Source organism: Heterodontus francisci, chromosome 5 (genome assembly GCF_036365525.1).
Source record: "Heterodontus francisci isolate sHetFra1 chromosome 5, sHetFra1.hap1, whole genome shotgun sequence".
Taxonomy (NCBI): Eukaryota; Metazoa; Chordata; class Chondrichthyes; order Heterodontiformes; family Heterodontidae; genus Heterodontus; species Heterodontus francisci.
In genome coordinates this window covers 20,737,357-20,754,664 of record NC_090375.1, presented here as the reverse complement: position 1 = coordinate 20,754,664, position 17,308 = coordinate 20,737,357, and positions in this window count along the sequence as shown.

The window sequence follows — 17,308 nt, the reverse complement described above, 5'->3', positions numbered from 1 at the left end:
CAGGGGTCCACTGGAGATATGTGTGGAATCTCCCAGTTTGCAGTGCATCGCTGCATTAAGGAGGTCACCAATGCCCTGTTCAAGAGAGCTCGCGCCTATGTGTGCTGCCACACTGATCCCAACTCTCAAGCTGAGAGGGCCATCAGTTTCGGGGCCATTGCTAGATTCCCCCAGGTGCAGGGGGTGATTGACTATCAGACAAGCCTGCTACCTTCATTAACCGGAAGGGCTTCCACTCTCTCAATGTGCAACTGGTGTGGCGCCTGGATTGATCCGGTGAAGCCCTTCAGTTTGCCCCAGTGAGGGTCTTGTGTATTGTGGGGGTTTGCTGTGCGCTGCACAATCTGGCACTGCAGAGGGGGGAGGCATTGACCAGTCAGGATATCGTGGAACATGATGCCTCCTTCAATGATAAGGATGTGGAGGAGGATGCTGCCCAGGCAGTGCCAGATGAAGGGCCCCAGGCACAGCAGGAAAGGCACCATGAGATACATACAAGGGAAACACCTTCCCTTTGGGACTCACCTTTAAACAACCCTGTTGTCGCCTCCTTCCTTCTGCACTGCAGCCGTCAGGTGGACTTTGCAAAGTGACAAGGCCAAAGCATTGGAAGTGAGGGACCAAGTCCCGAGCACTTAATCCCTTGGCAGGAAGTGTTTAACTGAATTCCCAAAGAGCATCAACAACAGAAAGGAGACGTGAGAGTGAACATTATTATTTTATTCGGCTTCACAACAAACACAATACTACGTATTTCAACTGCAACCTCATCCCTGTTCCCCTAAATGCATCTCGGCACTCTTCTTAAATCTTTTCTGGGTGCTTTTACATGGTATTCCCCTTGTGCTGTCAGCTGAGGTAGAGGCAGGCTACTGACCTTGCTGCCCCATGACTTGGTTTGACATTGGGGGGGGCCATCCTCTGGTTGCCTGAGACCCTGGAGGGCCCCGGCACGCTGAGGGGCTTCTGCACAGGTGCAGTGCTCCCCTCTGTAGGTGGGGATGATGGAGGTGCTGGCATCACTGGCAGAGGAGCTTTGGAGCTACTGTTCACACCAGGAGCCCCCTGAGAGGAAACCCCAGATACGGGAGGCAGCCGTTCTTCCCCCTTAAAAGGGGCACTTGTAGCTCCCTGCTGACCTGAGAGGGATGTGGATCTAGTGGAGACTCCCAGTGCCTTGCTCCCCTCTCACCTTGCCAGCACTGAATGAAGCTCATGGACAAGGCAATGGAGTGCAGGTCTGCACGTATCTCCGGTAGCCACTGATTGGTCTACTAGATCTGGCACTCCATGAGAGTCGCCAGTCTCTCAATGGAGGAAGCCAGATATGCAGCCATCAAAGACAGTACAGCAACCGAGGCCTAGATGGAATCCTTCAGTGTCTGCACTTGTGTGCAAATAGTGCCTGCCAGATGTTGCCTTGCCTCTCACTGCAGCATTTCCCGTGTTGCCGCTGATACCTGGGATGTGGGTGTCGCTGGCTAGGACAGCATTTATTGCCTATCCCTAATTACCCTTGAGAAGGTGGTGGTGAGCTGCCTTCTTGAACAGCTGCAGTCCTTGGGGTGTAGGTGCTGTTCGGAAGGGAGTTCCAGGATTTTGATACTGTGACAGTGAAGGAATGGTGATATAGTTCCAAGTCAGGATTGTGTATGGGGTGGAGGGGAACTTGCAGGTGGTGTTGTTCCCATGCATCTGCTGCCCTTGTCCTTCTAAGGGATAGAGGTTGTGGTTTTGGAAGGTGCTTAGTAACCTTTGATTTGGCACTTTGTCAAATGCCTTCTGGAAATCCAACTCCACCACATCCACAGGTCCCTCTTTATCCACATTGTTTGCTACTTCATCAAAGAACTCCAATAAATTAGTCAAACATGATTTCTCTTTCATAAAACCATGTTGACTCTGCCTGATTGCATTGAGATGTTCTTAGTGCCCCATGTTAACCTCCTTAATAATAGATTCCAGCATTTTCCCTATGACAGATGTTAAGCTAACTGGTCTGTAGTTTCCTGCTTTCTGTCTCCCTCTTTTCTTGAATAGAGGAGTCACATTCGTTATTTTCCAATCTGATGGAACCATTCCAAAATCTGTCTTTGGCTGCTGCAGTGTTCCAGTGAACATCAATGCAAGCTCAAGGAACAGCACCTCATCTTCCGATTAGGCACTCGACAGCATTCTGGACACAATATTGAGTTCAACAATTTCAGAGCATGACTGCCTTTTGTATTGTTTCAAATTTTTTTCTTTATTTCATTTTATTTTTTAACCATGTGCCTGTGTTAAATTTGTTTTTCAAGTTTTTGCTTTTGGACAGCGCTATTCATTATTCTGCCATTAACATTGTCACTGGACTCGTGCTTTGTCTTTTACGACAACTATTAGCACTCCCTTTGCCTTTCGTTTCGTGACATCTCTGTCATTTGATCTTTTCTGCCTTCCTATCGCACACCTTCCCTTTTGTTTTTCTTGCCCCCCTTTCACTTGCTCAAAGCCTATTAAATTTCTAAACTTTGCTAGTTCTGATGAAAGGTCACAAACCTGAAATGTTAACTCTGTTTCTCTCTCCACAGATGCTGCCAGACCGGCTGAGTATTTCCAGCACTTTTTGTTTTTATTATATTAGAATTCCATTAGTTTTTTCTACGGACTTATTTACCTGAGGTGCTTTCTTTAATGTCTTGTGAACCTTAACCTCCAAATCCCTCTGCTGTTCTGTACCTCCAAACTGCCTGGCATTGAAGGACATCTTGTCGATGAATGCAGCGCTAAAGAATAAGTGAAGATGAAGGTTGTGTAAGATGAGCATTGTGGACACCCTGCATGAAGTGGAATTGCTTGGAGATGACTTTGACTGTGCTGTGGATACCAAGGTTTAAATCAGTTGCGTTACATCCCGTGTGCTTGCACTGTTACGGATGAATGACACAGGTTATAATATTTCTTGGGGACGATTCACATTAAGAAGGTCTAAGTGCTGCTGTGATGCTGTTGGCTTTCTTGCTTCAGGCGTCAAAGGCCATTAAGCAGGATTCTGAGTGTACACGCATGGCGTGCTGCCTTTGACAACTTCACAGTGCCACAAGCGGGCAATGTAAATGGAGATCCTTCCTCAGATTCCTGTGAAAGATGAAGCAACACAACATGAGCCAAGTGTATGTTTTTAAATTTAGTCTCAGATAATTTTTCTTTTGAGAAAATAGCGAATCATGGCGACAATAACTTGTATTTATATAGCACCTTTAACATAATAAAATATCCCAATGTGCTTCACAGGAGTGTTATCAAAGTAAATTTGACACCAAGCCACATAAGAAGGTATAATTATTGACCAAAAGGCTTAGTCAAAGAGATAGGTTTTAAGGAGCGGTGTAAAGGAGGAGAGACAGGTAGCGAGGTGGGAGGTTTAGGAAGGGAATTCCAGAGCTTGGACCCTAGGCAATTGAAGGAATGGCCACCAATGGTGGAGCGATTAAAATCAGAGATGCTCAAGAGGCAGCAATTGGAGGAGCGCAGCAATCTCGAAGAGGTGTAGGGCTGGAGGAGGTTATTGAGGTAGGGTGCGATGAGGCCTCGGAGGGATTTGAAAACAAGGATGAGAATTTTAAAATTGAGGCATTGCTTGAACATGAGCCAAAGAAGATCAGCAAGCACTGAGGGTTTAAACTAGTTTGGGAGGGGGATGGGAACCGGACTTGTAATCCAGGGACCAGTGGGTCCACTCAGAAAGACAAAGAGTGTAGTGAGGTATTGGGGAAGGTAGCACTGTCACAGAGGACAGATGGGCACGGAGAAGGGTTAAAGTGCGTATACTTCAACGCAAGAAGCATCAGGAATAAGGTGAGTGAATTGAAGGCGTGGATGGGCACTTGGGACTACGATGTTGTGGCCATCACTGAAACGTGGATAGGTGAGGGGGAGGAATGGTTTTTGGAGGTACCTGGTTATAGATGTTTTCATAAGATTAGGAATGGTGGTAAAAGAGGTGGGGGGGTGGCATTGTTAGTTAGAAATAGTGTAACAACTGCTGAAAGAATTTTCGAGGAGGATCTGCCAACTGAGGCACTGTGGGTTGAGGTCAGGAACAGGAAAGGAGCAGTCACCTTGATGGGAGTTTTCTATAGGCCCCCCAATAGCAGCAGGGAGGTGGAAGAGCAGATTGGGAAACAGATTTTGGAAAGGAGCAGAAGTCACAGGGTAGTAATTATGGGGGATTTCAACTTCCCAAATATTGATTGGCAACTCTTTAGATCGAATAGTTTGGATGGGGTAGTGTTTGTGCAGTATGTCCAAGAAGCTTTTCTGACTCAGTATGTACACTGCCCGACCAGAGGGGAGGCAATATTGGATTTGGTACTAGGTAATGAACCAGGGCAAGTGATAGAGCTGTTGGTGGGCGAGCACTTTGGAGATAGTGATCACAATTCTGTAGCATTCACTGTGGTAATGGAGAGGGATAGGTATGTGCAACAGGGCAAGGTTTACAATTGGGGGAAGGGTAGATATGATGCTGTCAGGCAGGAACTGAGGAGCATAAGTTGGGAGCATATGCTGGCAGGGAAGGGCACGGTCGAAATGTGGAACTTTTTCAAGGAGCAGATAGTAGGGGCCATTGATAAGCATGTCCCTGTCAGACAGGGAAGGGATGGTCATGTGAGGGAACCGTGGTTGACAAGAGAGGTTGAGAGTCTTGTTAGGAAGAAGAAGGATGCGTATATAAAGTTGAGGAAAAAGGGCACAGGCATAGCTCTGGAGGGATACAAGATGGCCAGGAAGGATCTGAAGAAAGGGATTAGGAGAGCTAAGAGAGGGCATGAAAAATGCTTGGCGGGTAGGATAAAAGAAAACCCCAAGGCCTTTTACGCGTATGTCAGAAATATGAGGATGACTAGGGGGACCATAGGTCCGGTCAAGGACAATAGCGGGAGACTGTGTGTTGAGCCGGAAGAGATAAGTGAGGTTTTGAATGAGTACTTCTCTTCGGTATTTACGAATGAGAAGGGGTGTATTACTGAAGAGGACGGTGGGAAGCAGACTGGTAAGCTCGAGGAAGTGCTCGTTAGGAGGGAAGATGTGTTGGGGTTTTTGAATAACTTGAAGATAGACAAGTCTCCCGGGCCTGACGGGGTATATCCAAGGATGTTATGGGAAGCAAGGGATGAAATTGCAGAGCCGCTGGCAATGATCTTTTCATCTTCTCTGCTGACGGGGGTGGTACCAGGTGATTGGAGGGTGGCAAATGTTGTGCCCCTGTTCAAGAAAGGGAATAGGAACAACCCTGGCAATTACAGGCCAGTTAGTCTTACTTCGGTGGTAGGCAAGTTGATGGAAAAGGTGCTGAGGGATAGGATTTCTGAGCATCTGGAAAGACACTGCTTGATTCAGGACAGTCAGCACGGTTTTGTGAGGGGTAGGTCTTGTCTCACAAGCCTGATTGAATTCTTTGAGCAGGTGACCAAGCAAGTGGATGAGGGTAAACCAGTGGATGTGGTGTACATGGATTTTAGTAAGGCATTTGATAAGGTCCCCCATGGTAGACTTATGGAGAAAGTCAGGAGGCATGGGATAGTGGGGAATGTGGCCAGTTGGATTAAGAATTGGCTAACTGATAGAAGGCAGAGAGTGGTCTTAGATGGTAAATACTCAGCCTGGAGCCCAGTTACCAGTGGCGTGCCGCAGGGATCAGTTCTGGGTCCTCTCCTGTTTGTGATTTTTATTAACGACTTGGATGAGGAAGTCGAAGGGTGGGTCAGTAAATTTGCAGATGATACAAAGGTTGGTGGAGTTGTGGATACCGAGGAGGGCTATTGTCGTCTGCAAAGGGACTTGGATAGGTTGCAGTGCTGGGCTGAAAAGTGGCAGATGGAGTTTAACCCTGAAAAGTGTGAGGTCGTCCATTTTGGAAGGACAAACATGAATGCAAAATACTGGGTTAACGGTAGGGTTCTTGGGCATGTGGAGGAGCAGAGAGACCTTGGGGTCTATGTGCATAGATCATTGAAAGTTGCAACTCAAGTGGATAGGGCTGTGAAGAAGGCATATGGGGTGTTAGCGTTCATTAGCAGAGGGATTGAATTTAAGAGCCGTGAGGTGATGATGCAGCTGTACAGGACCTTGGTAAGGCCTCATTTGGAGTACTGTGTGCAGTTCTGGTCGCCTCATTTTAGGAAGGATGTGGAAGCCTTGGAGAGGGTGCAGAGGAGATTTACCAGGATGTTGCCTGGAATGGAGAATAAGTCTTACGAGGAAAGGCTGAACATTCTAGGCCTCTTCTCATTAGAAAGGAGAAGGATGAGGGGTGACATGATAGAGGTTTATAAGATGATCAGGGGAATAGATAGGGTAGACAGTCAGAAACTTTTTCCCCGGGTGGAGCAAAGCGTTACAAGGGGTCATAAATTTAAGGTGAAGGGTGGGAGATATAAGGGGGATGTCAGGGGAAGGTTCTTTACCCAGAGAGTGGTCGAGGCATGGAATGCCTTGCCCGGGGAAGTTGTTGAGTCAGAAACTTTAGGGACTTTCAAAAGGCTTTTGGATAGGTATATGGATAAAGGAGAATGATGGGGTACAGATTAAATTGTCCTTGACAGAGGACAAAGGATCGGCACAACATTGTGGGCCGAAGGGCCTGTTCTGTGCTGTATGTTCTATGTTCTATGTTCTATGTTAAGCACAGAAGTGATGGGTTAATTAGATTTAGTGTGAGTTAGGATCTGAGCAACAAAGTTTTGGATGAGCCCAAGTTTCATTAGGGTGGAAGAAAGGAGGCTAGCCAGGAGTGCATTGGAGTAGTCAAGTCTAGAGGAAACAAAGGTATGGATGACATTCTCTCCATTTAAGTATCAAGCCGACACCTATCTGTATGATTGATGTTCAGATTGCTCTTTATTTATTACTGCATGCTTTCTCTTTTGAGTTTGTTTCACGAAGAGTTTTAGAACGAATATTTAACTTTACTTTTTCAATTATGTTGCCTCGGAGCTAGATTGAAGCTTGCTTGGGCACTGTTTATTGATGGTTTAATTGTTTGATTCCCACTGTCAGCGATGCTTGATGCAGGCCTGTCTTTTGACCATGGAATTAAGTAGCTGGTAACTCAAGTGATAAATCTTGACTTTGTTCCTGAAATTTATGCCCGTTTTATCTCTAAGAATGTAGATAAGGGGATGTGTCAAGAACAAAGCGTGACAAATGTTTCACAATCAATGTCACTTTGTAAATCTTTGCAAATGATATCTAAACCATATATACCCAATATATTAAAAGTGATTAAATTTATGACAAAAACAATTTCTTTTACACATTACAGAAATTATTTTAATCTAAAATGAAGTCTAAAATATGACTAGTTTAGTGTTTTCATTAGATGCCTTTCACATTTTCATTCTCGTTTCTGATTGACCGTGACTATTTGATGAATAATTTTGAAACCATTCTTTATATTGTTAATTACATTGAAGTTGGAAAGTAATTAATTCTTTTTGAACTTAAGTCAGCCATTTAATCAATTCTTGATGAACACAGAGATTAAGCAGAGATGATCCAGCTCTTTTATTGGTGATCCTTAATTGTTGTCCTTGCAGTAAGGTTTTATTATTTATGGAGATCAATTGTTCCTAACAAATTTGTAACAATTTATTGGATTTTACCATATTGTTAAATGAGAAACCCTTTGGGTTTTATAATGCTGCATTGAGTCTTAAAAAATGCTTAAATATTTAGCGATTGGCATATAGGGAAATGTAGAGTGTAATGCAATCAACTTGTTGTTCTGTTGGTCCACCTCTCTGTCTAGTTCAGTAAATCTGTCTATCTATCTGTCTGGTGCTCCAGGATATGAACTGAAAATTGCTGTCTACATTATTCATCTGTAGCTGGTGATTTTCATGGATCTTACAGTATTGCACTCCCAATGTGAAGTGAGCCACAGTGTTCTGTATGTTATTATTTGATGATTCGCGCTTATCTCTGTAGCTTTCAATCTCTTCACTGAACAGAAAAAAGAAAGACTTGCATTTGTATAGCTCCTTTCATGACTACAGGATGTCCCAAAGAGCTTTATAGCCAATGAACTACTTCTTGAAGTATAGTTGCTGTTGTAATATAGGAAAGGTGGCAGCCAATTTGCACACAGAAAGCTCCCACAAAGAGCAATGTGATAGATGACCAGGTACTCTGTTTCTGTGATGTTGATTGAGGGGTAAATATTAACCAAACACTGGGAATAACTCCCCTGCTCTTCTTCAAAATAGTGCTTTGAGGTCTTTTACACCTGACTGACAGGTTAACAGCTCATCCAAATTATGGCACCTCTCACAGTGCAGCACTCCCTCAATAGTGCACTGGAGTGTTGTCTTTGATTTCTGTGTTCTAGTGGGACTTGAACACACAAACCTCTTGCCTCAAAAGTACAATTATTACCAACTGAACTATGGCTGACACCAGAGGAGTCGCCAATTCTTTTCTAAAGGACATTATATGGTTATGTTTAATGTTCCTGCAATCTGCATGACCACAGGGATGCACTTCACGCTGGCACTGTTTAAGCCACATGGTACTAAAACATGGCAGGGTTTCAGGGCTTGAGGGGAAGCTGGAGTAACTGCGGAGCATTAGGGAGGAGAGTTTCCTGGATTATACATGCCAGGAGGTGGTCACCCCACAGGCAGTGGGAGTTCCAGATAGGAGATGGGTGGCCATCCGGAAGACTAGGAATAGGCAAGAAGTACAGAAGTCTTTGGGGTGTGTGCCACTCTCAAACCAATAGCATTGGAGACTGCTGGGAGTGACGACACCTTGACGAAGGAGAGACCACGGCACCAATGCGCACGGGACTACACAGGCGGGAAAAGCGAAGAGTAGAAATGCAGTCGTTGTAGGAGGTTCCATAGTTAGGGGACAGGCAGTAAATGTCATTGTGGTGTGTTGCCTCCCTGGTACCAGTATAAAGGACACAACAGAGAGATTGCAGGATATTCAGCAGGATGAAGGGAGTGAGCCAGAAGTTGTGGTACAGGTCGGCACCAGCAACATAAAGAGAGCAGGAATTGAGGTCCTATGGTCAGACTTTAAGGAGCTGGGGAGGAAGTTAAAAAGTAGGACCTCGAATGTAGTAATCTCTGCATCACTCCCAGTGCCACGCGCTAGCGAGAGTAGAAATGGGAAGATAGCGGGGATCAATGCATGGCTTGAAGTATGGTGCAGGAGGGAGGGCTTCAGATTCTTGGAGCCTTGGGAGCAGCACTGGGGCAGCTGGCACCTATTCAAAGGGATGGGTTATATCTCAACAGGATTGGGACTAATGTCCACATGAGGAGGTTCACAGTTTCATTAGTGTGGTTGGGGGAAGTTTAAACTAAATTAGCAGGGGGATGGGGAACAATATATTCATTTGTTTCATGGGATGTGGGTGTCGCTGGCCAGGCCACCATTCATTGCCAACCCCTAATTGCCCATGAAAAGGTGGTGGTGAGCTGCCTTCTTGAACCGCTGCAGTCCATGTGGGGTAGGTACACCCACATTGCTGTTAGGAAGGGAGTTCCAGGATTTTGACCCAGCGACAGTGATGAAACAGTGATATAGCTCGAGGTCAGAATAATGTGTGACTTGGAGGGGAACTTGCAGGTGGTGGTGTTCCCATGCATCTGCTGCCCTTGTCCTTCTAGGTGGTAGAGGTTTCGGGTTTGGAAGGTGCTGCCTGAGTAGCGTTGGTGCATTGCTGCAGTGCATCTTGTAGATGGTACGCATTGCTGCCACTGTGCATCAGTGGTGGAGGGAGTGAATGCTTGTGGCCGGGGTATTAATCAAGTGGGCTGCTTTGTCCTGGATGGTGTCGAGCTTCTCGAGTGTCGTTGGAGCTGCACCCATCCAGGCAAGTGGAGAGTATTCCATCACACTCCTGACTTATGCCTTGTAGATGGTGGACAGGCTTTGGGGAGTCAGGAGGTGAGTTACTCGCTGCAGGATTCCGAGCCTCTGACCTGCTCTTGTAGCCATGGTATTTATATGGCTACTCCAGTTCAGTTTCTGGTCAATGGTAGCCCCAGGAGGTTAATAGTGGTGTATTCAGCAATGCTAATGCCATTGATTGTCAAAGGGAGATGGTTAAATTCTGTCTTGTTGGCGATAGTCATTGCCTGGCACTTGTGTGGCGCGAATGTTACTTGCCACTTATCAGCCCAAGCCTGGATATTGTCCAAGTCTTGTTGCATTTCTACACGGACTGTTTCAGTATCTGAGGAATTGCGAATGGTGCTGAACAATGTGCAATCATCAGCGAACATCTCCACTTCTGACCTTATGATTGAAGGAAGGTCATTGAAGAAGCAGCTGAAGATGGTTGGGCCTAGGACACTACCCTGAGGAACTCCTGCAGTGATATCCAACAACCACAACCATCTTCCTTTGCGCTAGGTATGATTCCAACCAGTGGAGAGTTTTCCCCCGATTCCCATTTACTCCAATTTTGCTAGGGCTGTTTGATGCCATATTCAGTCAAATGCTGCCTTGATGTCAAGGGCAGTCACTCTCACCTCACCGCTTGAGTTCAGCTCTTTTGTCCATGTTTGAACCAAGGCTGTAATGATGTCAGGAGCTGAGTGGCCCTGGCAGAACCCAAACTGAGCATCACTGAGCAGGTTATTGCGAATCAAGTGCCGCTTGATATCACCGTCAAAGACACCTTTCATCACTTTACTGATGATCGAGAGTAGACTGATGGGGCGGTATTTGGCCAGGTTGGATTTGTCCTTCTTTTTGTGTACAGGACGTACCTGGGCAATTTTCCCCATTGCTGGGTGGATGCCAGTGTTGTAGCTGTACTGGAACAGCTTGGCGAGGGGTGTGGCAAGCTCTGGAGCACAGGTCTTCAGTACTATTATTGTTCCTTTGTTTAAGAAGGGTAGCAAGGATAATCCAGGAAATTATAGGCCGGTGAGCCTTACATCAGTGGTAGGGAAATTATTAGAGAGGATTCTTCGGGACAGGATTTACTCCCATTTGGAAACAAACAAACTTATTAGCGAGAGACAGCATGGTTTAGTGAAGGGGAGGTCGTGTCTCACTAATTTGATTGTGTTTTTTGAAGAAGTGACAAAGATGATTGATGAAGGAAGGGCAGTGGATGTTATCTATATGGAACATAGAACATAGAACATAGAAAATACAGCACAGAACAGGCCCTTCGGCCCACGATGTTGTGCCGATCCTTTGTCCTCTGTCAAGGACAATTTAATCTATACCCCATCATTCTCCTTTATCCATATACCTATCTAAAAGCCGTTTGAAAGTCCCTAAAGTTTCTGACTCAACAACTTCCCCAGGCAAGGCATTCCATGCCCCGACCACTCTCTGGGTAAAGAACCTTCCCCTGACATCCCCCTTATATCTCCCACCCTTCACCTTAAATTTATGACCCCTTGTAACGCTTTGCTCCACCCGGGGAAAAAGTTTCTGACTGTCTACCCTATCTATTCCCCTGATCATCTTATAAACCTCTATCATGTCACCCCTCATCCTTCTCCGTTCTAATGAGAAGAGGCCTAGAATGTTCAGCCTTTCCTCGTAAGACTTATTCTCCATTCCAGGCAACATCCTGGTAAATCTCCTCTGCACCCTCTCCAAGGCTTCCACATCCTTCCTAAAATGAGGCGACCAGAACTGCACACAGTACTCCAAATGAGGCCTTACCAAGGTCCTGTACAGCTGCATCATCACCTCACGGCTCTTAAATTCAATCCCTCTGCTAATGAACGCTAACACCCCATATGCCTTCTTCACAGCCCTATCCACTTGAGTTGCAACTTTCAACGATCTATGCACATAGACCCCAAGGTCTCTCTGCTCCTCCACATGCCCAAGAACCCTACCGTTAACCCAGTATTTTGCATTCGTGTTTGTCCTTCCAAAATGGACGACCTCACACTTTTCAGGGTTAAACTCCATCTGCCACTTTTCAGCCCAGCACTGCAACCTATCCAAGTCCCTTTGCAGACGACAATAGCCCTCCTCGGTATCCACAACTCCACCAACCTTTGTATCATCTGCAAATTTACTGACCCACCCTTCGACTTCCTCATCCAAGTCGTTAATAAAAATCACAAACAGGAGAGGACCCAGAACTGATCCCTGTGGCACGCCACTGGTAACTAGGCTCCAGGCTGAGTATTTACCATCTAAGACCACTCTCTGCCTTCTATCAGTTAGCCAATTCTTAATCCAACTGGCCACATTCCCCACTATCCCATGCCTCCTGACTTTCTCCATAAGTCTACCATGGGGGACCTTATCAAATGCCTTACTAAAATCCATGTACACCGCATCCACTGGTTTACCCTCATCCACTTGCTTGGTCACCTGCTCAAAGAATTCAATCAGGCTTGTGAGGCAAGACCTACCCCTCACAAAACCGTGCTGACTGTCCCGAATCAAGCAGTGTCTTTCCAGATGCTCAGAAATCCTATCCCTCAGCACCTTTTCCATCAACTTGCCTACCACCGAAGTAAGACTAACTGGCCTGTAATTCCCAGGGTTGTTCCTATTCCCTTTCTTGAACAGGGGCACAACATTTGCCACCCTCCAATCACCTGGTACCACCCCCGTCAACAGAGAAGATGAAAAGATCATTGCCAGCGGCTCTGCAATTTCATCCCTTGCTTCCCATAACATCCTTGGATATACCCCGTCAGGCCCGGGAGACTTGTCTATCTTCAAGTTATTCAAAAACCCCAACACATCTTCCCTCCTAACGAGCACTTCCTCGAGCTTACCAGTCTGTTTCACACCATCCTCTTCAGTAATACACCCCTTCTCATTCGTAAATACCGAAGAGAAGTACTCATTCAAAACCTCACTTATCTCTTCCGGCTCAACACACAGTCTCCCGCTATTGTCCTTGACCGGACCTACGGTCCCCCTAGTCATCCTCATATTTCTGACATACGCGTAAAAGGCCTTGGGGTTTTCTTTAATCCTACCCGCCAAGCATTTTTCATGCCCTCTCTTAGCTCTCCTAATCCCTTTCTTCAGATCCTTCCTGGCCATCTTGTATCCCTCCAGAGCTATGCCTGTGCCCTTTTTCCTCAACCTTATATACGCATCCTTCTTCTTCCTAACAAGACTCTCAACCTCTCTTGTCAACCACGGTTCCCTCACATGACCATCCCTTCCCTGTCTGACAGGGACATGCTTATCAATGGCCCCTACTATCTGCTCCTTGAAAAAGTTCCACATTTCGACCGTGCCCTTCCCTGCCAGCATATGCTCCCAACTTATGCTCCTCAGTTCCTGCCTGACAGCATCATATCTACCCTTCCCCCAATTGTAAACCTTGCCCTGTTGCACATACCTATCCCTCTCCATTACCACAGTGAATGCTACAGAATTGTGATCACTATCTCCAAAGTGCTCGCCCACCAACAGCTCTATCACTTGCCCTGGTTCATTACCTAGTACCAAATCCAATATTGCCTCCCCTCTGGTCGGGCAGTCTACATACTGAGTCAGAAAAGCTTCCTGGACATACTGCACAAACACTACCCCATCCAAACTATTCGATCTAAAGAGTTGCCAATCAATATTTGGGAAGTTGAAATCCCCCATAATTACTACCCTGTGACTTCTGCTCCTTTCCAAAATCTGTTTCCCAATCTGCTCTTCCACCTCCCTGCTGCTATTGGGGGGCCGATAGAAAACTCCCATCAAGGTGACTGCTCCTTTCCTGTTCCTGACCTCAACCCACAGTGCCTCAGTCGGCAGATCCTCCTCGAAAATTCTTTCAGCAGTTGTTACACTATTTCTAACTAACAATGCCACCCCCCCACCTCTTTTACCACCATTCCTAATCTTATGAAAACATCTATAACCAGGTACCTCCAAGAACCATTCCTCCCCCTCACCTATCCACGTTTCAGTGATGGCCACAACATCGTAGTCCCAAGTGCCCATCCACGCCTTCAATTCACTCACCTTATTCCTGATGCTTCTTGCGTTGAAGTATACACACTTCAACCCTTCTCCGTGCCCATCTGTCCTCTGCGACAGTGCTACCTTCCCCAATACCTCACTACACTCTTTGTCTTTCTGAGTGGACCCACTGGTCCCTGGACTACAAGTCCGGTTCCCATCCCCCTCCCAAACTAGTTTAAACCCTCCCGAACAGTACTAGCAAACCTCCCTCCCAGGATATTGGTGCCCCTCTGGTTCAGATGCAGCCCGTCCTGTTTGAACAGGTCCCATCTTCCCCAGAATGCAGTCCAATTATCCAAGAACTGGAAGCCCTCCCTCCTACACCATTCCTGCAGCCACGTGTTCAGCTGTGCTCTCTCCCTATTCCTAGCCTCACTATCACGTGGCGCCGGCAACAAACCAGAGATAACAACTCTGTCCGTCCGAGCTTTCAGCTTCCAGCCTAACTCCCTAAACTCACTTCTAACATCTGTGCCACCCTTCCTTCCTACGTCGTTGGTGCCAATGTGCACCACGACCTCTGGCTGCTCCCCCTCCCCTTTAAGGATCCTGAAGACGCGATCACAAACATCACGGACCCTGGCACCAGGGAGGCAACAAACCATCCGTGCGTCTCGCTTGCTCCCACAGAACCGCCTGTCGGTACTCCTCACCATCGAGTCCCCGATGACTAGTGCTCTCCCGTTCTCCCTCCTTCCCTTCTGAGCCACAGTGCAGGACCCCGTGCCAGAGGCCCGTTCACTGCAGCCTGCCCCCGATAGGCCGCCCCCCCCAACAGTATCTAAAACTGTATACTTGTTGTTGAGGGGAACGACCACAGGAGATCCCTGCACTGACCTCTTCCCACCTCTAACTGTTACCCAGCTGCCTTTGTTTTGTGGAGTAACGACATCCCTGTAGCTTCTATCTATCACCCCCTCAGCTTCCCGAATGATCCTCAGTTCATCCAGCTCCAGCTCCAGTTCCCTAACACGGTCTGATAGGAGCTGGAGACGGATGCACTTCCAGCAGGTAAAGTCGGCAGGGTCCCCGGAGGTTCCCCTCACCTCGAACATACTGCAGGAGGAGCACTGCACTCCCCTGGCTGCCATTTCTTTTACTCAATTACCCCTTAATTAAGTACAAATATAGATATTAACAAAAACAGTGAAATAGCTTACCTGTTCAGTCCTTTTTGGTTAGAGGAGGAGGGTAAAAAGGGTCTTATTATTAGGTTAGAGGAGGAGGATGGGTGGGAGACACTACATGTGTAGTGTCTCGGGTTAACTCTGCTCCGCACCTTTAAAGAAAATACCTACCCAGGAGTCCTTGCTGCCGTCCAGCTTCCGGTTCCTCCCGCGCCAAAAGTAACTTGAACACAAGGAAAACAGTAAGTACAACTTTCAAAACACAGCTCCTGGTGCCTTCACTTACCCACCGAAGAGTCGCTACCTTCTCCTGCTGCTCCGCCGGGAAATGAGGCCGAGTCCACGGAGCTCCGCACCTTTAAAGAAAATACCTACCCAGGAGTCCTTGCTGCCGTCCAGCTTCCGGTTCCTCCCGCGCCAAAAGTAACTTGAACACAAGGAAAACAGTAAGTACAACTTTCAAAACACAGCTCCTGGTGCCTTCACTTACCCACCGAAGAGTCGCTCGCTACCTTCTCCTGCTGCTCCGCCGGGAAATGAGGCCGAGTCCACGGAGCTCCGCACTTCAGTAAAGCCTTTGACAAGGTCCCTCATGGCAGACTGGTACAAAATGTGAAGTCACACAGGATTAGAGGTGTGCTGGCAAGATGGATACAGAACTGGCTCAGTCATAGAAGACGGAGGGTAGCAGTGGAAGGGTGCTTTTCTGAATGGAGGGATGTGACTAGTGGTGTTCCGCAGGGATCAGGGCTGGGACCTTTGCTCTTTGTAGTATATATAAATGATTTGGAGGAAAATGTAGCTGGTCTGATTAGTAAGTTTGCGGACGACACAAAGTTTGGTGGAGTTGCGGATAGTAATGAGGATTTTCAGAGGATACAGCAGGATATAGATCGGTTGGAGACTTGGGCGGAGAAACGGCAGATGGAGTTTAATCCGGACAAATGAGAGGTCATGCATTTTGGAAGATCTAATGCAAGTGGGAAGTATACAGTAAATGGCAGAACCCTTAGGACTATTGACAGGCAGAGAGATCTGGGCGTACAGGTCCATAGGTCACTGAAAGTGGCAACACAGGTGGATAAGGTAGTCAAGACGGCATACGGCATGCTTGCCTTCATTGGTCGGGGTATGGAGTATAAAAATTGGCAAGTCATGCTGCAGCTGTACAGAACTTTAGTTAGGCCACACTTAGAATATTGTGTGCAATATTCGCCACACTACCAGAAGGATGTGGAGGCTTTGGAGAGGGTACAGAAGAAGTTTACCAGGATGTTGCCTGGTCTGGAGGGCATTAGCTATGAGGAGAGGTTGGATAAACTCGGAGTGTTTTCACTGGGACGACGGAGGTGGAGGGGCGACATGATAGTGGTTTACAAAGTTATGAGCGGCATGGACAGAGTGGATAGTCAAAAGCTTTTTCCCAGGGTGGAAGAGTCAGTTACTGGGGACATAGGTTTAAGGTGAGAGGGGCAAAGTTTAGAGGGGATATGTGAGGCAAGTTCTTTACACAGAGGGTGATGAGTGCCTGGAATTTGCTGCCGGTGGAGGTGGTGGAAGCAGCTACGATAATGACGTTTAAGAGGCATCTTGACAAATACATGAATAGGATGGGAATAGAGGGATACGGTCCCCGGAAGTGCAGAAGGTTTTAGTTTAGGCAGGCATCAAGATCGGTGCAGGCTTGGAGGGCCAAATGGCCTGTTCCTGTGCTGTACTGTTTTTTGCTCTTTGTTCTATTGCCGGAATATTGTCAGGGCCCATAGCCTTTGCAGTATCCAGTGCCTTCAGTCATTTCTTGATATCACGCCGAGTTTATCAAATTGGCTGAAGATGGGCATCTGTAATGCTTGGGACTTCGGGAGGTTGCCGAGATGGATCAGCCACTCAGCACTTCTGGCTGAAGATTGTTGCAAATGCTTCAGCCTTATCTTTTGCCCTGATGTGCTGGGCTCCCCCATTATTGAGGATGGGGATATTTGTGTAGCCACCTCCTACGGATGTTTAATTGTTCGCCACCATTCTTGACTGGATGCGGCTGGACTGCAGAGCTTAGATCTGATCCGTTGGTTGTGGGATCACTTAGTTCTGGCTATTGCATGCTGCTTATGCTGTTGGATATGCAAGTAATCCTGGGTTGTAGCTTCACCAGGCTGACACCTCATTTTGAGGTATGCCTGGTGCTTCTCCTGGCATGCCCTCTTGCACTCTTCAGAAAA